Below are 21,787 nucleotides of genomic sequence, written 5' to 3' on the forward strand. Positions count from 1 at the left end.
AACTGCTTTCCTGGGGTTTCTGGGCTGATTTTTTGAGGTTGATAGTTTGCTGTGCATCGTGTGTGCTTGCCAAGGGACACCCCAAGTTGCTGGGTGTTGCGGTGCTGTGATGGACTTTGAGCAGTTGGGGTTGTCCCATGAAATCTTGCTTTTGCAGGAGGTGCTTGTAGACGTGTGCCATGGGGCTGCCATCCAGCCAGCGAGGCGGAGCATAAGCAAGATGCTGCTTATTTGCCAACCGTGTATTCTTTTGTTTTGCCTTTGTAGGAGGCATAAGCCTCACCCAAACACTGAGCAGGTTAGGCTGGGTTCGTCTCAGCATCACGGTCTGGTGATGGTGGTGTCTGTGTCTCTTTGAGTGGAGAGGAACCACAGATAAAGTTGGGTGTTGCAGTACTTTGTGCTCTCTTGCTCGCTCTGACGTTTTCCATCTGATGTTTGATTCATGGTCCTTGACTTCTGGCTTTCGCAGCTTTGTTAAGGATGCCAAGACATAGTATGAGAAGTTGCAAGTGATGTATTCAAGCATGGAAGACCTCTATACAGAACTGGGCCAATGCTTTCTGTTTGACCCCCAGAAAATGACTGTTGATAGCATCTTCACAGAACTGAATAACTTTAGAAATAGGTTTCTAGTGAGCAAGATGCCCTTTCCTTCTCTTAATTCTTAAGTGTTTCCTTCATTGCATAGATCTGCCATGCTTCTTACTCCCTCTCTTCCAAAGAGGGATATTAACTGCTTTTGTGTGGTGTGGTTTTGGGTTTTTTTTTTTTCCCCCGACCCAACCATCCTACAGCCCCTAAGCAGCTGTTTCTCCTGCTCTGCAGCAAGCTGTCATGGAGAATCAGAAACGGCATGCAACAGATGATGCACCGTGCAACGCTGGTGAAAGAGGAGGCAGAGAAGAAACGCCAGGAGTGACAGCAGCAGAGAACAGCTGGGAGACATGAATGCAGGTATGAGATGCAATTGGGTGTTTTGAGACCACAGAAGTTTTGGACTGGATGCAAAGTCCTACTAATAATGTGTGCGGAGAGGTACAGGTGAAAAGAGAAACACTCCGGAGCTGGATTCCCAAGGGTGGAGACTTGGGACAGCATGAGTGGTGTTACTCTCTTCTTTACTGAGAGGATAAGTCCTGAGAGCAGCAATTTGCAGGTTTGCCTGCAGAGCTTTAAACATAGGTGTTGGACAAGTCCCAGTAAACTCATCTTCAGCAATGTGCAAAGCCTACGAAGGTGCAGAGAACCTTACCAAAGCTGAGGGCCTTCTTGAGAGACTTTTTGCCTATGTAAAACGCAGCAATTTGCACAACACATCCGAAGCCTGTATGGCCATTCAGTGCTGCAGTCCTGCGCTCCATCTCCTCCCTTGTTTTCTTGGATTGCCCGGTGGGTATTAATGTCAGAGCTCTTTTTCCCCCCTTCCCAAACTGGGATGCTGTGCTCTGTTAGTGCAGGAGTCTGGCATTAGGCTTCTCTATTCAAACCACATACGTTTCAGATTTCTTTGCAAATGTGTTTTAAAAGAGGGGGGGGAAGGAGGAGGCCGTAAACAGTCTTAGGAGCGTTTCCAGCACTGTAGCCTGAACCTGGGAGTACCTAAACCAGTGGGACAGCCTTGCGATGATCGTGCGGACTCAGGTTCTTCGTTCATTGCCCTTCCTGTGTCCTTACCTCTGAGTGAGCCCGTTCAAGAGCAGGCAGTCCTGCACCACAGCTGTACTGCTCTCTGGGAGCAGAGTGGACCTGACATCCCTCCCTTTGCCAGATGAATGGCAAAATTATGTTCTGATGTTACTGTTGTCCACTTTCCTTCCCAGCTCTGTACACGCTCAGCGACACGGTTGTAGAACTGACCCTGTCACTTTGTCACAAGATAGCCATTTCCTTCACCTTTTTGCAGCATTAACTGTTATATTAGGATGTTAATAAGTTTAAGGTTGGAATCTTCCTGACCTGTAGCTACTACGGGGGCAGACCTGGAAGCCTGCACAAGTGACAAGTAACCCATCTCAGCAGTTGTGGTTAGTTTGAATCCAGCCTTCTGCTTGGTCCAGGAGGTTGATGTGACTCTGCAAGTGCCCCGTGCTGTCCCCACAGCATGGGCTTTCTCCCTTAGTCTGCTACCAGATGCATTCTTCACTTTCAACATATGGATTCAATTACTGTCCCTCTCCCTTGGTTTCCTGCCTCTTTGGGTTTCCTGAAACGCGTCCCCTCCTCCTGGCAGCTTGAACTCCCGCAGTGAGATGCTTTGCAAGCTCTCACATTCCTCCCTCCCTCCCTCCCTCCTGCTGCTTTGCTGTCTCTAACAAGGTGGTCCTGATCCAGAGCACGCACAGATAAGGCTGCAGACCCACGCCGTCTCTGTAGCTGAGCCCAGGAACCTCAAAGGCTTGGTGTCCCACAGCAAAACTAGCCAGCCCACTAAATGCATGTTCAGTGTCTGGCAGGGCTGTGTCCCAGCTCATCTTGACAGAGGTCCCCACCCTGCCTCAGCATCATTCCTAGATCACCCTGGAGTTTTCAGCCAACTGCTTCATTTGCAAGACTTTAGGCTTTTTTCCTATTCCCTTCTGAGGCTGTGGGCTTTCTGAGCCACCGTGCTTTGAAAAGAGCATCAAACCGCTCTGGGTTTCTCCTGGGTGCTGTTTGGCTTCTTTCCTGGATATCTACTCCTGCAGAAAAGCTGTGTGCCCATGGTTTCTGCCTTTAAAAGCATTTGAGGAGGAGGGGAGAGGGAGCCTGGTCTTCTCTCAACCCCTGCCTGTTGCTCTGGGTTGGGGGGGGGGCGGGGGGGGCAGGCACTGCAGCATTGGGGTGCTGGAAATCTTAAGAAATCTGAGCTTATTGAAGGGGCAGGGGAAGATAGAAATGGTTAAATCACGCAAACGAACAAGTTAATGATTTCCATCCCCTTGCTGGCATGTTTCAGTTTTTGGAAGGGGGTCTGGCCAGCAGCTGTGCCAGCAATTATAGCTCAAAAAAAGCATTTTCTTTCTGTGTCAGCTTTCATCCATGGCCCCTTTGGATTCCCCTGACTCCCACAGATGCCAGTTTTTAGGGCTCCTGCTGCTGCAAGTCCCTGTGAATGTTTTCCCTCCTGTACCCGGCGATGGAATTAGATGATGGGGGGGGGGGGGGGGGGGGGCGGGGGGATGGATGAAGGCAGCACTGTTTGCTCCCTGCTTGCTTTTTGCCCCATCCTTTCCCAAGCAGAGGAGAGGCTTTTTCCTAGGATCCAAGTGCTGTGGCAGCACTTGCAAATGGAAGGAAAAGCTGCACCTCTGCATCCAGGAGCACAGGGGAGCGACTTAGGGTACATCTGAGGGGAAGATGCAACGAAAAAATATCTGTGGCTGAGCAGTCCTGCAATCAGCTTCAGATGCAAGAGCCTTATGGTGTAATTAGGCTTAATATTGTTATATATGTGGCTTATATATTATTATATATTGTATAATAAGCTGTATTATAATAAGCCTGGACACTACGTGTCCAGGTTCTCTCATCTAAGGTCACTGAGCCCCAGCACCAGGCACATGGGAATGGTTTTGTCCCTGCGGCTGTTGTTTGAGCTTCCCCTTGAAGGATGGTGCCCATTCTCTCCTGGACCACTTCCCCCATGAGGAGCAGTAACTCCTTAGGACCTCCTGAGTGCCAGACCCCTGTTTGCCCAATAGCCAGAGCACCCTTTGTGTGATACCAGCCCAAATTCAGTGCTGCTTTTCTTACCCACAGCAGGATCGGTTGAGCTCTGCCATCAGGATCAGCACCTTAAATGTGTAGCACCCCCCTAACTTCCTACTGACCTTCTGATGCCTTTTCCTATTGCAGGAGTGGTGGAAGCACAGAGAGAGAAAAGCCTGAACTTCTCAAATCAGGTCAAGTATATGGGGTATTTAGAAGTCCTTGAGTGGACTAAAGCTGGAGGGGAGTAAATGAAGCACAGAAGTGAGGCAGGGACCCCAAGTACCAGTGTCCCAGCATCCTTCCTCAGCCTTCCAGTCCTGTTGTCTGGCTTGGGCTGGGTTCAGTGTGAAATCCGTGTTGGGCCGCTGCCCTGTCTCATCCTCACAGACCCTTCATAGCAGCCCAGACCCTCCACTTGGCCTTGGCACAAGCAGATGAAACAAGTGTCAGAAGCTAGAAAACTGTAATAGATTACAGTGGCTTACTGTCCTCAAAACTTTGAGAGCCCCTCTGGGTGAATTTGGGCTGGTTTGGTCCCAGAGGAGCATCTCTGCCAGCCAAAGTCACAGTGATGGGCATTGTGGCCCTCCTAAGGAGACCCCTAAGGCTCTGGTGACTTGTGGGGTGTATACCTGCACCCTCCATCCTTACAGCCTCCCTTCATTAGCCAAAAAGCCAGGTCTGGTAGCCAAGTTTCATGCCCCAGGCATCCTGCTAGGATGCTGGTGCTGGTGCTGCTCCCCTCAGCCGTGTTTCTGGGGTGCTGAGTGCCACCCAGCTCTGCCCCGGCATGTGAGTCAGCTTGGTAGGGGGGTTTGCCGGCAGGTGGCAGCCTGTGCAGGCAGCACAGGCAGGCTCTTGCGGATGTTTAATGGGATTTTATAGCTCTGGGTTTCATTGGGAGCTGTTGTCACGGAAACAGAGATCTGCAGAGAGCCCGTGCATTCAGTGTTAACTGCTTCAGCGCCACGCCGACGGCCGAGGGAGGATGCACAGGGCAGCAAGCAGTCCCGGGAGGCTCTTCTTAAAGGCTGTCACGAATGGTTGGCTTTGCAAAGGCAGCAGGAATGTGCTGATTTATTTAGGGCTGGGGTTTCAATGGCCTTTTAAAATCTGCTGCTGCGCTGTTGGAGCACAAAGCTGTGCCCCAGAGCAGTGCAGGGGGGCTCCGTCCTCTGCTTGAGCATCCTGGCCATCTCGTTTTCAAGCTTCCCACACAAAAAAGAGGGGACAGCAAGTGAGGATGGGTGCAGGTCTCCCAGGTTCCCACCCCAGGGGAGAGGGGGGGAAATGTCCTACTGATGCCTTGTCCCAGCATACCTCATCCTATGCTGTGGCTTGGGCACCTCCTCTGGGTCTGTGGCTGGACAGGAGAGGGCACCGGAGCTGCACTGCCACTGGGATGGTGGCAGCACATGTGTCGCCCTTGCACATGGCTTCCCGAGAGGTGACATCCCTGTTGCTAGGGAGGACGAGCAACTGAGGCCAGGCTAATCTCCTTAGTGGCCTGAGCACCATCACGAGAGTGAAAGGGAGATTAGAGGGGCAGGGTGGCATTAGCAACCCAGGATGCTCATTGGAGAGGAGCAAGGAGACAACTGAGCCAAGCAGAGATGGAGAAGACCCTGAGGGAGATCAGCAGAGGAACCAGAGAGGCCTCCATCAGCAGCAAATAACCCAACAGCTGGGATCTCTGGGGAAGTGAAAAGCTTTAGACAACATGCCCCAAAATCCTGGCGTAGCCATCCCTGCTCCCTCCTCCCCCAGGAGGGAGGTGTTGCCAGGCAGTCTGGGTCCTAATCCATTCCCTGCCATCCAGAGGGGGGGAGGTGGATGCTTTTCCACTCCCCATCATACCTGTGGGGCCTGAAAACATTCCCTCGGAGCATACAGAGAGGGAAGAGAGTACCGCTGGATTTTACCTCATAACTGAGAGACATGGAGGAACAGGACATGGGATATTTATTGTCTATTTCCGTGATACAAGAGGCAAAAAATGCTATTTTTCTGTAGCGGAGTAGGGTGGGAGGCTGTTGCTCACAAAGCCTCCACGAAGGAGTCCAGATGCTGGGCTCTGTTTCCTGTTCCTGCCACATGGGTGTCATGGGGTCCCATGTTTTCTTTGCAGGTGGCTAACGGGGCTGGAATGATGGATGTTTTACAGGAAGCTTTGCAGTCCAGCAGCCTGTCCCACCAGAGCAGGGGAGTGTAGCGGGGTAGGTGCTGCTCGCCAGGCTGTGCTGCCTCTGCACTTCTTCCCGCAGGGACCTCCAAGGCTGGTAAGGGAAAGAAAAAAAACGATGCCTACTATTACTACTTGGTGTTTGTTCCTTCCTCTCAGCTGTCAAGGAAACCATGGCATGGTTCACATACCCAGCTGGTATTGCTGTAGTTGCTGATGTGTTACGTCCTTTTAATCCATATCCAAAATATCTTCTCCACCCCTCCACTAGTGCTGGTTTACACAGCACCTTCCACTGTGCACTCCTGCCTGCCATCATCTTTTCTCCTGCCCAGTGATGACTGGGACACCAGCATTTTTCTTAGAATCATAGAATAGTTTGGGTTGGAAGGGACCTTTAAAGGCCATCTAGTCCAACCCACCTGCAATGAGCAGGAACATCTTCAACTAGATCGGGTTGCTCAAAGCCCCATCCAACCTGACCTTGAATATTTCAAGGGATGGGGCATCCAGAACGTCTTTGGGCTACCTGGGCCAGTGTTTCATCACCCTCATTGTAAAAAATTTCTTCCTTATAGCTAGTCTGAATCTAATCTCTTTTAGTTTAAAACCGTTACCCTTTGTCCTGTGGCAACAGGCCCTACTAATAAGTCTTCTTCCAGGCTGAGGAAGCAGAATCGTACCTTTTACATGCATGAGTATGGGCAGCGCAGGGCTGTTACACTTCTGCCACAAAGACTCACAGACATGGAAAGAGTCAAGTAAGATATATGGAGGTAGCCCCAGGTGCCAGAAGCTACAGGAAAAGATAGGGAAAAGGGGCTCATGCCACGCTAAAGGCAGAAGGAAGAGAGATCAAGAGAGTTTGGAAAGGGAGACAGCTTGGCAGCAAGTTCACAAATGACGGGGTTTGAGGAGAACAGTGTGAAGATGTTAGAGCAGCTTATGTGCTGCTGAAAGTATTCCCTGTATGGGAGTTTCTGGGTAGAGGGGTTGTGATGTGCTCAGGGTGGAAAAGAAAGCAGAGAAAAACAGGACCCAAAGTGGGAGTGAGGACACGTGGCACTAGATCAGTGCCACAGAGGTGGCCGCAAGCCGGTGACCAGATTAGAAGAGTGGGGGAGGAGGATCTCTCAAACCAAGCATTTGGAAAAAGAAAAACAGAGTAGAGATGTAGAAGAGAAAAAGCTACAAGTTTTTGGTCTCATATACAGGAGGAGAAGAGTCAGGAGAAGCATGGCGAGAAATCTCTAACTCAGTTTCAGCAGCCTGCAGGAGCAGTGGGATCTTTGCTCATCTTTTCCACTCAGAAAGGGGCTGGGATTTAAAGTAATGGGTTTTTCTGCCTTTTGGCCTCAGCAGGGTCCAAGGCTAATGTGTGGTTCGCCAACCTTGCCACCCCATCAGACCCTGGTCAGCTTGGTGTCTGCGTGGCAGACATGTCTTGGTGCTGTTGGACATGCAGGGCACCTGTGGTCCTCCACCGGTGATGGAACCGTGGCTGCTCACAGCAGCAGCCCCAAACCTGTAGGTATGTGCGGCCACAGCACTACGTGTTCTCCTGTGCACCACTTCGGCTGTTGGTGACGGCATGCCCTGTGTCCCATTGACATCTCCCCAACTTGGTTTCATACCTCTGGCCCTTTCCCGGAGGAAGACTGTGTGTTCTGATTGCAGGAAGCTCTCCTGCTGTAATCAAAACCCCGGGGGGACACTCACTGCCTTTCCAGCCATTTCGGACTCAGTTTCCCTTGGAGGGGGAGGATTTCCCTTTCCACACCTGCAAAAACAAGGGGTCCTGACTCGCCGCCTAAGGGATGCAAGGGCCAGGAGGGCTCCTGTTGCGGGGGCAGGAGTGTGGGGGGGTCCCAGGGACATTAGCCTGAACTCTGCCTCTCACCAAGGGCTTTCCTTACTCTGGTCTCTGGGTTTTCCCCCCCCTTTTTTTTTTTGCCTCTTTTCAGAAGGTGATTTCAGTCGTGTTTGTCCTGGTTTAACCCTGGTGGGCAGCTAAACACCACCAGCTGCTAAATGGCTGAACACCTTCCTGCCAATGGGAAGTGGTGAATGAATTCCTTCTTTGGCTTTGCTTGCACACTCAGCTATTACTTTACCTATTAAACCACCTTTATGTCAGCCCTTACCCTTCCAATTCTGCCCCCTATGCCACTGGGGGGGGAGTGAACAAGCAGCTGAGCTGCCCACTGGGATTAACCCATACCAGGTCCCAAGCCTGTACTGGTTTTGGCATTGCTGCATGGTGTACTGACAGCATATGTTTGGAGAGGATCCTGCGGGAGCCAGTGCTTCTCTGAGTCATCCTCTGCATGAACCTCCTGTATGATGCTTTGCCATCCCCAGGAGCTCTCCCAGTGGGATGCATTGTCCTTCTCCATCACCAGTTGTCAAGACATTTCTCCATCCCCCGTCACGGCTGCTGAGGAAGACAGGAGCTCAGCGTGTGAGTCTTGTCAGCTTTGATCTCCAACTCCTGTCCTGCCCAGGCAGTTGCGTCTATTTAGCCACAAGCAGCTCTATCCCTAGACCATAAAGGAATGGGAAAAGCCACCAGGCCTCTGCTTAATAGCTTAAAGGGCCTGTTGTTGGGGAGCGAGGTCAGCGAAAGGGGAGTCCTACAGCCAGCTCCTTGAGAAAGGCGTGCGGACCATGGCAGGGCCTGCACACAATAGCTTAGTGTCCTCCTCCGGTCTGGCTCACTGCTTGTCCTACCCTCAGAGCTTCAGCTGGATGATTCAAAATTGGTTTGTGGTTGAAGTGACTCAACTGGTGTCCTTTTCTGCCACCTCAACGTCATGCATATACCATCTGCTCCCCACCACACAGCAAAATGAAGGCAGAAAATTAATCACAAATCTATTGCTGCTGGATCCCAGGCATCCAAAGGAAAGAGAGAAAGGATTGAGCTGGATGCGAGAGTCTTTCATTCCTCAGAATGAAGCTGTGGTGCACAGAGCAGCCACCTTACTCCTTGCCCCGGTGCACAGGCTGTTGTCTGGTTTGTGGGAAGATGTTCATATTTCACAGAATCATAGAATGGTCAGGGTTGAAGGGACCTCTGGAGATCATCTAGTACAACCCCCCCTGCAAGAGCAGGGCCACCTACAGCAGTTGCACTGGATGGCATCCAGGCAGGTTTTGAATGTCTCCAGAGTCGGAGACTCCACCACCTCTCTGGGCAGCCTGTGCCAGTGCTCTGCCACCCTCAAAGTAAAAAAATTCCTCCTCATGTTTAGATGGAACTTCCCATGCTCACGTTTGTGCCTGTTACCTCTTGTCCTGTCATTGGGCACCACTGAAAAAAGACTGTTCCCATCCCCCTGGCACCCTCCCTTTGAGTATTTATAAGCATTGATATGATCCCCCCTCAGTCTTCTTTTCTCCAGACTAAAAAGCTCCAAGTCCCTCAGCCTTTCCTCATAAGAGAGATGCTCCAGTCCCCTGATCATCTTAGTAGCCCTTTGCTGGACCCTCTCCATCAGTTCCCTGTCCTTCTTGAACCGGGGAGCCCAGAACTGGACACAATACTCCAGGTGTGGCCTCACCAGGGCAGAGTAGAGCGGGAGGATGACCTCCCTCGACCTGCTGGCCACACTCTTCTTGATGCACCCCAGGATGCCATTGGCCTTCTCGGCCACCAGGGCACATTGCTAGCTCATGGTCATCGTGTTGTCCACTAGGACTCCCAGGTCCCTTTCCACAGAGCTGCTCTCCAGGAGGTCAGCCCCTAACCTGATGCATGGGCTTATTCCTCCCCAGCTGCAGTACCCTACACTTGCCCACCTTTGTTGAACTTCATAAGGTTTCTCTCTGCCCAATTCTCCAGTGTGTCCAGGTCATGCTGTATGGTGGCACAGCCTTCTGGTGTGTTAGCCACCCCTCCCAGTTTAGTGGTCCACTCTATCCCTTCATCCATGTCGTTGATGAGTATATTGAACAGGACTGGACACAGCACTGACCCCTGAGGTACACCAGTTGTTACTGACCTCCCAGGTGGTGCTAACCCCAAACCAAGCAGGGGTTAGGTTACAGCCTTTGCTGGTGGGTGCAGTCATGGCAGAGCGAAAATTTGTGTATTGTGGGTAGGAGGCAGCAAATTTCAAGACTGCGTGAAATATTTTGCGAGTCCTCTGTAAAACCACTGCAATCTGAAATCAGATCTGCTGGGGATCACCAAAAAATATGTCTTTGGGCACCGGTTTCCAACCCGGTGGTCCCTCAGTCAAGCCATAAATACTTATTGCTCAAAATACTATTAATGGTCAGTAGCTCCAATATCATACTGCCGATGAAGATGGCTTGAGAAGCAAGTTGATAAAGCCCACCTGGATTTCCAAAGGGGTCTCTTGCAGTCTCTTTAGGGTCTCCTAAAGAAGCTAAGCTCCTGTGGAATGACTAAACCTGCTACATAGCAGGCTAAAAGGCAGGAAATAAAAATACATCAGGAAGACCATGAATCGTAGCGATATTTCTGACAATATTTCAGTTGAAAAAAAAAGACTTAACTGTGAAGGGCTGCAGAAGGATCTCTCCTGGATGCTCGGTGGGTTATAGCATCTCAAAGTCTTGCCCTGTGTGCCTTTCCCTTTTATCTCTGTGGGCAGGGGTATGGTCTGAGCTGGTCATTGCCACTAGAGCAAAACACGAGGTTTATGGGGTGTCTGTGGCAACGTCACCCCAGTGCTATGCAGTAGTTAAAACCCAAAATCTCCATCCAAGATCTAGGAATCCCTGGGAAATGAAGGAGAGGAAGAAAAAGCAATCACTGCAGTGGCTTTTATTTGTTATTATTTTAGATGTGTCGTGCTGCCTGCAGTTCTGGTTCCCCTGCCTGAAGAGGGATGTCATAAACTAGATAAGGTGCAGAGGGAGGCAGTGAGGATGACTGGGTAGACCCACGGCTGCTTAATCCAGAAAAGGGGCATGAAGGAGGCATGTGAAATTATAAACTGGAGATGTGTCTCTTCCGCAAGAGCTTGAATGAAACAGGGGTTGGGGGGGGGGCAGGCTTAAATGCCAAGCTGTAGTTTCACAGCCCTCCCTCTTTACAGGATGTTGCAGATGCTTACGCTTTCCATGGGTTAAAAAAAGCAACCGAAGGTATTTATGGAAGAAGAAAGGTGGGAGGATGTGAGAAAATTCACTGGCTGAGAAAGATGAGAGAGCGTCAGTGGGGGCGTGAGGGAATTATTTGGGACCTGCAAGGACCGGAGGCGGAGGGAGGGAGCAGTCTGCTTGGTTCGTGCTGTGTTGGGAAGGGGTTTGGCTGCTCTGGGGCAAGCAAGAAGCTGCTGCTGTGGGTTGGGGCTCAGGAGAAAGGTCGGGGCATGGTGGAGAGTCTGAGTGCAGGGTGAGGGCCTGGGGGGGAGAAGGGGCTGCTGGATCAGAGGAGGATTTGCAGAGGAAGGAGGACAAGAAGTGTATTGAGTACAGGCTCCTGCTTTCTTTCAGCTCGCTCTAGCTATGCTACGGTCCAGCTGGCAGCTGGGGGGACATGTCTCACCCCTTCCCTCCTCCTCTCTGCTGTAGCCCCGAGGGGATCAGTGCACAAAAGCCTGGCAGCTCTGAATGCTCCCTGTGTTGTCTGCGCAAACCAAATGCTTCATCCCCGCTGCTGGACCGAGATGGGAAAGCAGCTCTCGCGCAACCCAGCAGCAGCGACCTGAGCCCACCCAGAGGTCCACACACCAGGGTCCAGCACCAAAAAATACCCACCCTGCACAGGGGACATCTTGCTAGCAGACCTGGAAGGGAAAAGAGATGGTCGCTACCTGGGTTTGGGGGTTGTTAGTCCCTTCCCAGCCAGGCTGTGCATGTGATCTGCGTGCATCAGACCTGCTGTGCACAGGGCAGAAGGGTTGTCCTGTCCATGTCCCATGTTTCTCTTGCTTTTCTGGTTTGGTGGGGGGGGTGAGGGACAGACCCACAAGTAATGTCTCCTGCCCGCTGTGCTGCTGGTGGGGCTGTGGCTAGAGAGCAGCGCAGGGAGAGGCAGATAGAGCAAGGAGAGGTGAGGGGTAGTTTCAGGGGTGCACCAGTCCACAGAGAGAGGGTTTTGCAATAGTTATTTAGCAGTCTCCAAAAGACTTTTAAATCTTGTACAGGAGCCTATAGCTTGTCTCCTCTGCACAGTTTCATGTGCCTGCCCTTGGTATTTCAGGAGGTAGGTTGACAGCACAAAAGGTTTCCAGTCCTGAAAGAGTTAATTTCTCATGCCTGCAGCGTCTGGGCAGTAATTCAGCTGCTGCTTTATATTCCTGAGCGGGTCCCCTCCCTTCTGCCGTCCCCTCCCAATCATAAAAAATACATCTGCCGAGGCAGTGAAGGCAGGAGCTTGTGCAGGCAGCACTGCATGGCTGTGCCGGTGCCTGCCCCAAAGCATCCTGCCCGCTGCTGTGCCGGTGCTCAACCAGCCACATTCACCCAGTGCCCTCTTCCACCAAGTGTCCTGCTGCCAGTTGGCGCTCAGAGGCTGCTCTAATTCAGGGCTTGAGTGTGGCGTCATGAGCTGGATGAGCTCAGGGTTTAAGCTATAAAGGCTTCTTAAGGGAAGGTGCTGTCTGGGCCTCATTATTGGGCCACCAGCACTCGGCTGCATCTGGAAGGCAACGCTGGGCTTAAACGGATAAGGCCAAAGTGCAGAGCATGGAGAGATTCAGGCTGTAATCCCCTCTGAAGAGCCTAGCAGGCAGTATCTTCCTTTACGCTGCTGCTGTGCTCTCCTGTGGGGTGCACAGTGGCCTCCTAAGGAGGTTGTGTCCTGAGGTGGGGAGCCCCATTGGGGTCGCGGTGTTGCCCGCTGGGGAGCTACACCTGCTCTCTGGTGTTTGCCGTGAAGACTGGCAGAGGCCTGAACCCTTAACGTGGTGGTGCATTTTGCAGCCCTGGTGGGAACTTCTCCATTCCCTGGTATCCTGAGGTCAGGTACCTCCTACAGCCCAGCTGGCCACTGTCCCCGAGGAAGGTGGTCTGTACTAGAGCTGTCCTGGAGGTGCTTCTCCCCCATGTTTTTAACAACACCTTGTTTTCAGAACCATGCAGGACCCACAAAGCTGGGGAGAAGGTAAGAGATGGAGGCATCCGTGAGGAGACCATGGAGATCATCAGCTGCTCGAGCTAGTCATTGCCCCTGGACAAAGGCAGAAAACTCCTGGACCTGTGAGAGCTTTCAGTAAGTAAAACAAAGTTTCATTATAGGATCTGTGCATGCCTATGAAGGGTAATTTATTCTTCTTCTTGCTCTTGGGGCTGGTTTGGGTCATTCTAGCTCTTCTGTCCAATCTTTGGTCTGATCCTGTAGACAATTGAAGGGTCAAAGACTTCAGCCGAAGGGAGGGACATAGTCTGCAGTTCTTGTGGTGGAGCAGACTGGGCAGAAAGGCAGGGACGGAGGGTAGAGCCACAGCCCTCCCTACACATAGCCCAGTGTTGGAGGGACCCCAGTTATTGTCTTGCCTTGCCGGGTGCTGGCTCTTGGTGCAATAGTTTACAGTGGGAATGGTTCTGCCCCAGCTTGCAGCTTCCAGGTGTTGAGTTACTTTCCTGTTCTAATTTAAAATATTTGTAACATTGAAGTAATGGAGTGATCCATAACAGCCCAGCATGATCTTGGACCGGTGCATAGCTTGGCTGCTGTTGCATCCCTGCTGGAGGAGCTAGGCTGATCCCAACCCACGTAGGAACTGGGGGTACCAGGAACGTGGAGAAGGAAATAGGGTGGCTGGGAATGCTCTCGGAGAGAAGGCAGGTTGGCACCCTCTGATCTGGGAGAGCCACCCAGGGAGGGGGGTGAGCCAGCACAGGGGGTGCAGCAGGGTCTGGTGGCCTTGCAGCATGGCTGGGGTCATCCAGAACAGGGCAGACTCTTTTCTGGGAGCACCAGTCCCTCCTGAGGTCACACTGAGGCTTTGCAGCTTTTAGTTTTAATGTACTTTTATGTTCAATAATAACACAATTCCATTTTTCATAGCATTTCGAGTGTTCCTGGGGCATGTTATCACATCACGGGTTGGAAGCGCTAATAAAAAGCTGGGAGAGCCGAGAAGAGCTTGTACCCCTGTGCCAGGTCAGCCCCGCAGCCCCCAAGTGGCACATGGCACATCCACCCTCATGGCTGTGGCTGCACTCAGCGGGGCTCTTTGTGCAGGGCACGATGTCTGCTCCCTGCTTCAAACGCACTTCGTGTCTATTATCTCGCTCCCATCCCAGGTGCTCGGCTCCGGCGTGCAAACCCAGCGGTGCATGAACCGGGGAGAACAACAGCGTGTGAGCGGCTGCAGATGGGCCCTTGGGAAGAGGTAGGTACGTGCTTGTGCGCAAGAGGTGTGTGCTTGAAAGAGAAAAATGCTGATTGTAGGAGGCGAGAGGAGTCGCTCCGGTTCAGCCTCATGCAGCTGATCGGACAGGATGCTGCTGGCTGTGGTCCAGGGACTCCCCGCACTCAAACCTGGGTGGTCCAGGAGCCCAGTAGAAGCCAGGCTTGACCCCTTTGCCACCCACCAGCCCCTTGTCCCCCGGGAAGGGATGAGGGAGTCAAAAAGGGCAAGTAGGACAATTCAGGCATCAGTCCCTCTGCCTTCTCAATGCCTGGGGTGTCACAGGGCTCCTTGCAGGGCTGAGAGCTGTGTTACCCTCGCATCGGGGTGGTGGCGGGATCTGCCGGGCTGATGGAGGAGTTGCCTTTGCGCAGCCAAATGCCCATGGCTGCTTTTAGCAGCACTGGAAAGCTGCAAAATTAAATAGAAATCAGGATACGTGAGCTGCACCCGGGCCAGCCTGGAACCTTGCCTGAGAGCTTTTTTCTTTTAACGGTTCCCTTGATATAAAACCTTTTTTCGTGTCTCTGTAGCTGTAGGCAAATGATGCTCCAGTAGTACTGTGTTACTGTGACAGTTTGTATGTACAAAAGATGGAGAAATAAACATTATTTTTGGCACAAAAATGTGATCTTGACTTTTTTTGCCTCTGTATCATAACTTTGGTGGTGTGGAGATGAACCTGGTGCCTTGTAGCACTGAGCGGGTACCTTGTCCGGGCAAGGGGGAGCTGCTGGGGAGCTGGAGCAGCATCACAGCTGCCTGCGATGGACTGGGTACTGCCAGCACATCCCAGGAGGAGGCTGCAAGTCCTGTTTCCTGCACAAAAAAACCACAGTGACAGATCTGGTCTGGTCCCCTTGAAGCCCAGATGTGGAGTGGGCTCTGGGGATGGAGGTGTCCCACCTGCTCAAATGTCACCCGGGGTTAAAAGCTAGGCAGGTGGGAAGCTAGTGAAGATGGGAGCCACCCTAACCATCCAAATACTTGCTGTGATGGATATTCCCCAAGGATAAAAGAGTAAGCAGAGCCCTGGTCAAACTGCTCAAGCCGTTCTTGTCACAGTATCACAGTATGCTAGGGATTGGAAGGGACCTCAAAAGATCATCTAGTCCAATCCCCCTGTCGGAGCAGGAACACCTAGATGAGGTTGCACAGGAAGGCGTCCAGGCGAGTTTTGAATGTCTCCAGAGAAGGAGACTCCACAACCTCCCTGGAGGCTGTCCCCAATGGTATACATACCCATGTAACAGCTCTGTGACAGCAGTGTCCCATCTGGTGACCCTGATGAGGGGTCCTCCTTGCCCTTGCTCTCGCATGAGCAGCACCAGCCTGGCCGCCGGCTAAGTTTAGAGATCGACCCAGCCAGAAATCAGCCGGGCTGCAGCTCCCTGCTGCTCTGCTGGGTTGAAGGACACTTTCTCCCAGATGGCCACTTCAGAGGGAAAAATGCTTTGCCACGTGCTAGTGGCCGTGGCTTGGTCCAGGAAGAGTTTGTCCTTGTGACTGGTTCTGTGGGTGGAGCTGGAGCTGAGGGTGAAAGGCCGCATCCTTCACTTGTGGACAACCAAGCCTGGCCTGTGTTCCTTGTCCTGGGGCCAAGCTCACGTTGCAGCAGCTCTTTTGCTGCTGAAGTCCTGCTGACATCTCATGGTAGGTACTCCATGGGGCATTCAAATTCCCCCTGCAGTCAGCCCTGTCCCCTCCTGCCCAGGGCAGCACAGCCTTTACCCCCTGCCTGTGATGGGGAGCATCCCCTGCTCCCCTCCCTGCCACTGCGGCTGTAGAAAGGTGGTGGTGGGACATCACCAAGGGGGTCCTTGATATCTCTAGGAGCTGCTTCAGGCCCTCCTGCTGCAGCGAGCTGCCACCAGCACCTCCTCTTCATCCTTGGTCCTCCTCTGTGCCTTTCCTGTCCCCCCACAGACACAGTCTTGGGGGAACATAGCCAGCAGCCATGCTTGTGTCACAAAATATCCCTGTCACTTCCCCAGGCCTGTTTCCACTTGGACGTGTCCCTGTTGCTGCGGTGGGCATGAGACGGGGCCATGCAGCCGGACTTAGCTATACAGGGCTTTCAGGAGCTGGTCCCTGTGGACATGGACACAGGGGACTGCTGTGATAATTTAAAAATGAGGGCAGAGACCTGATTATTGTCCTAGTTTGTGTAAAATCTCGGTTCTTTTCTTTTTTTTTTAGCAGCCTTTTGATGAGCTTGTCAATGACAAGTTGCTAATTGGGGAGCAGGAGGCCCTGAATTGGGGTAGTCGGACAGGGAGCGGGGTCTCCCAGGGCACTGCACGGCTCATCGCACCTGTGTTGTCCTATGAAAATGGGGAAAAAAAAGAGCTGTAATAAAATAATTGTCCAAACCTGGCACTGGGCCTGACCAGAGGGACCAGGGAGATGGAGGAAAGGCAGCCTGGGGTGGCCTCAGAGAGACCACTGGACTGATGCTCAGTTGGGGGGTGGGGACATCCCAAAGCTCTGCAGGGGCCAGCAGAGACGTGAGCTTCAGCCTGGAGAAGTGCAGCATGACCCTGGGGTGCTCCAGCAGTGGGAGGGAGGATATCTGGTTTTGCACAACATGAGGTACCACCAGCACTGTGTAGAGCAGCGGGCTCCAAATTGCTTTATTTCATCCCTCCCAATATATTTATTGATTTATAAATTACCTACACGTACTGCTGGTCTAACATGTACATTGTAAAGCACAAACTAAACCAGAAATTAAAGCAGGATGGGGTAGAGATGAAAAATGTGCTATTTTTACAAGTTTTATTTATTTATTTATTAACAGTACAAAAAATATTTTCTTCCCATGCCCCAGTGGGCTATCTCATGCACCCCACTTTGGGGGTCAGAGGGACCCAGCCTGTTCCCCCCTCCATCTGGCACCCACGGACCTCCCTCATGCCCCCATTTCCACACACCCCCCCCCCCCCCCCCAACCCCAGAAGCTGCCCTGCACAAAGCAGCTTTGTCCGCCTCTTCCTCTTCCTCTCCTCCCATCTGGCTGCTCTCCCTCTCTGGCACCTGTCCCATCTCCCTCTGCAGAGCAAAGACCCTCCTTCTCTTCGTTATCTCTGGAGAGGGGAACCAAGCTCCCTTGTTGCCTCATTGCAGCTCACGGGGACACCCCCCTCCCCCTGTTGTGCCTTGGTCCAGAGGTGATGGGGAGGACGGCAGGGTTCCCACCCCACCGGCCCTAACACCCATCTACATCCTGGGGACCAGTCATGAAACTGCCACTGGGGTGAACGGTGGGTGCTGCTCTCTGGAACCAGGATGGCCCCTTTCCCTCTAGTATGGCACAGCTTCACCGGCTGCTTTCCCTTCCCCGTGCCAGCAGGGCTGTGTCACTCAGGGTTCACCCAGGAGAGCTCCCCACAAATCTCGTGTGTCGTGAGCCCTGTGGGTGAGAAGGGGAGGTCCCCGAGACGTGTATCTGCTCCCCAGTCTGAAATTGGCAGCAGCTTCCAAACCTTGGCCAGCGGGATGTACCTGGCACCATGCCACCCATGTCCCTGTCCCCTGCAAGCAGGGAATATGCCCCAACACAAGCATTCCCTCTCCCAGCTGCTCCAGCAAAGCCCTGGGTGGTTTGGCTCAGCATTGGGCCAGCATTGCTGCCCATTCGCTTGGAGAGGGTGCCAAAAACCTCCCCATGCATGGCCACTTTTGACATGTGGCAAAGGGAGAAGGGCCAGGCAGGCAGCACTGGGCATGGGGAGCCCCTGCCCATGGTGGTGCACGCTGCTGGAGGGACATTTTGGCTATTAGTGCATTGGGTTTACTTTTTTTTATTTTCTGGGGTTTTCCCAAAATGTTGCCTCTGCCCAAACTCAATGGGGGCTGAGTGCATCCATGAGGGAATTAGCCCTGCCTGGCTGTGTGCCCCAAGGGACTTTCCAGGCCGGGTTTGGGGGGGTCCAGCACTGGGCTCCGGGGGAGTGGAGGTATGTCCCTGACTGCAGAGAGAGCATCAGACCCAGGGACCAAGTGCATGGGTTGCCAACTCCACCAGCAGCTCAGCGACAGTGACCCTGGCAGGTCCCACCCACAGCATCGCAGGGGCTCCAGCAAGTTCCAGCAGAGCGTGTGGGCTCCTGGGACTGGGGGGGACAGCAGTGTCCCCTTGGACCTGAGCCCCTCCAGCTGCAGTATAGCACAAGCAGTGCCTTCAGTATTTCCCCACTCCGCCTGGTTTGCCTTCGTCCCACCTGGCATCCTCTCCTTCCCCTTCCCTCTCCCCAGCTCCATGACTTCAGGTCTTGGCTTGTCACTGCCATCCCATGGCCAAGGTCCTCTGGCACCCAGCCACCAGCATGGCCGGGGCAAGGGTTCTGCTGTCTCTGCCCCACGGGGAAGGACAGACAGATAGACAGATAGGCAGCTCATGCCACTGCATGGCAGAGGCCACTGTGAGGTCACACAGGCTGCAAAAGGGCAAAAAGCCCACCACATCCTATTTTTCCCTGGAGAGTGGTTGAGGGCTAACCCTGCTTGGCAGCCACCAAGCCCTGGCGGGACTGGGAAAGGGCAGGCAGTGCCCTCCTTCCACCCTCTCCTTCACCTCAGTCACAAGGTTTCAGCCAGCAGAAGGCAAATTTTATTCAGTTTCCGCACTCTGGGCTTAAGCTGTTAAAAAAATTTAAAAAAAAATCAAAACATTGGGAAGTGGATTTATGGAGCAGGAAGGGATGCGGAGGATGGCGAAACACCTCTCATTCCCACCCGGGAATGTGAGGCTGTGAGAGGAGCCAGGTGTGTCAGGGGGGAAATAAAATCCCAGGGGATGTTATGGAGAGGGGCTGGTGGGGAGCTGGGCGGCGTGGGCTGCAGGAAGGACTTTCCCCACCACACCACCACTCTGCTCGCCTGGCCTGTTTGCACCCGCTGTCCCGCTGAGTTCCTTTTTTCTGTTCCAAGCACCAAGATTTCTAAGTGCTTTTTGACAGCATCAGCTGCCCTCCCCACTGATGTGTTTATGGGAGGAGAAGCCCCCCCAGTGCCGCCAGCTCCATGGGTTTCCTTCTGCTCAGGGCAGGCTCCAAATCCAGCTGCAAGCTTTTGGCAGGGAAATGTACTATTTAACCCTCCAGCTGCCAGTGTCTGTGTCTGACCTCCCGCCTGCCTTTGGGTACCCCAAAGGAGCGGACAAATGGGAACTGTGTGAAAAGTCAGCCTTTTTGGTGAGTTTTTTCCCCCTACTCTTTGCTGGGTGAGGTCATGGCTGGAGGAGCTGCCTTATGGGACTCAGCCCATGACCACAACCTGATGCCAAGGAGCACGTCAGCACGGCAGGATGACATTTCCCCACCCAGCCATCCCCGGGCCAAGCGACCACAGGTCAGCTCAGCTCAGAGATCCAGTGGAAAACTGAGTTTGCTCAAGTCCTTTTGTTGTTGTTGTTGATGATGTTTTTGCTTTGGTTTTCAAGGTCAACTGGCCAAAAAAAGTCACTGCTGTGAGCAAGGTCCCCACAAGCTGGTGATGCAGGGCCGTCCTTGCCCACAGCATCCACAGGCTCCAGCCCCCTCCCCAGGAGCCAGCAGTGAGATGGGGACAATCCCCAAAGGGAACAATGGGCTCCAGCCCCAGTGTGACCTGTTCCTGCACCACCAAGGACTTCCAGCTCGGCTGCCTGCAGAGAAGCCCAGAGCTCCTCTGGTCCCGTGCCATGGATGTACCTGTGAGGGTGACAAGGAACAGCAGGATGGCGGGAAGAAGCACTGAGCTGCTCCCAATGCAGGGGGAAAGAAGGAGACGGAGGAGGAGGAGAAGCAGAGCAAAGCAACAGCAGGAGGGCACCAGTGTGGAAGAGGATACTCCTGGCTGTTGAGAGACGTTCAGAACATCCCAACATGGACCCTGACCTGCCTGATACCCCAGCCCGGACCCAAGGTCCCGCTCTGCTCCCTAACTGGGCCACCTCAAAGTTTGCTGGTGAATACACATGCACACCCCATGCACAGGTGGTTTGGGAGGGGGATACAGCTCCTCAGCCCCCCCCCCCCCCCTCCCAGCAGCCACCACGAGGCACACAGGCTCTGATCTGTGGTCCCACTCCAGCCATGGTGCACCCCCCACCCGCTCACTCACTCCCATCCCACATCCAAGATGGTCCCCTCCTTTCCAAGGTCAAGTTGCCTTTCCCGGGAGCAATGCCTCTAATCCCCCCATGTGGGCTGTGACCTGGGCTCTGTTTCCCTTGGCCTCCCTTTTCTCATCACCTCTGCTCAGGAAGTCCTCCATCAGCTAACCATGCTGCAATGAACATGTTCCCATTCCCACTAACCATGCTACAATGAACATGTTCCCATTCCCGCATGTCCCTGTTAATTAGCACGGCTGACCGGGTTCCCTTCATCAGCACTAATTAGCTGGGTTTGTGTCTCTGTGCCTTTCCCTTCCTGGTTTTGGCAGCGTCCTTGGGTGAATTTAGTGCAACAGAGAGGAGAAAAAAAAATGAAACTAAATATGCATCGTCACACTGCATACATCTGACATTACACTGACACCAGCAGCTGGGGACAAGGGGACACCACAGGGCTCAGGGCACTGGGGAGGCTGACTCCTGAAGCCAGACCCACACTTGCAGCTCTGCAAAGACTCTGGTCCTCGCCAGAGGTGGTCATCACCCAACCAGGGGACCCACGGGATTGACCATCCCCTCTTCCTCCACCCACAGCCCCCATCACCCTGCTCCGGGTGGCCGGTGGCATCACTGGCAAAGGAGGCAGTGATGTCTGGTGCCCTGAGACAGTATCATCCGGGCTGAGGCAGGTGCTGGGGACAACCCGTGGGTGGCACCTGGATGTGGTCAGCCCTGCTGCCCATTAGCGCTGGGTCAATGTGATTGGTCCCCATCACCGTCCTCCTGGAGCTGCCCCTAATGAGCTCCAGGTGCTCCAGCATGTGAGGGATGGTGGCCCCAGGGCTGGGGGCAGAGGGCACAGTGTGATAGGGGCCCCACAGTACCAGGCCCCTGCCCTGTCACTGCCCTGACCCCCGTGCCCTTCCCTGTGTTCCCCAAAGGAGGATGCTCTGCTTGGAACCCCCTGCTATGTGGATGCATGTGGGTGTGCATGTGTGCACATGCATGTGCGTGTGTGTGCATGTGAGACCAGGGCTATCCCCACGGGCATAGGGAGGGAAGGAGAGTTGGCTTTGTGAGGTGCAGGGAAATTTGGGAGGGGGATTGGTGGTGGTGTCCCTATAAGAGGTGCATGGGGTCTCTGTGGGAATGCATCAGGATTTGGGGGATGGGGGGTGAGGTGGTGGTGTTTGAGGGGGTGGGGGTTCTGTGGGGTGCAGGGGGATTTGGGGAGTGCCTGGCAGTATGCAAGGGGGGTTTCGGGGGGTGGTCTTGGTGTGAGACGGCAGTTTCGGGAGGTGCTGGGGGCAGGGTGGAGGTTACAGAGCTGCACCCTGGACAAAGGCACTTGGGGGGTGCAGGATGGGAATGGGGGGGTGAGGTTGGGGCCGTGCTCTGCACTTCTGGAGCCTCTTGCGTGCTGCTAATGCGGGGGACCAGCCCCAGCCCCACACCCCCCTGCCCCCAGGCTGTGTGTGT

At 53.5% G+C, this 21,787-nt stretch overlaps 1 long non-coding RNA gene across 1 annotated transcript; it reads left to right on the forward strand.

Moving 5' to 3' along the window:
• The first annotated feature begins 828 nt into the window (after nucleotides 1-828).
• LOC309677212 lies at nucleotides 829-5,910 on the forward strand. Its single transcript, XR_014269669.1, has 3 exons — nucleotides 829-957; nucleotides 3,838-3,884; nucleotides 5,822-5,910. It is a non-coding gene; the product is annotated as an uncharacterized lncRNA (long non-coding RNA).
• The last annotated feature ends 15,877 nt before the right edge of the window (nucleotides 5,911-21,787 follow it).

The sequence above is a fragment of the Vanellus vanellus genome, assembly GCF_965231255.1.
Source record: "Vanellus vanellus genome assembly, chromosome: 13".
In the NCBI taxonomy this organism is placed as follows: domain Eukaryota; kingdom Metazoa; phylum Chordata; class Aves; order Charadriiformes; family Charadriidae; genus Vanellus; species Vanellus vanellus.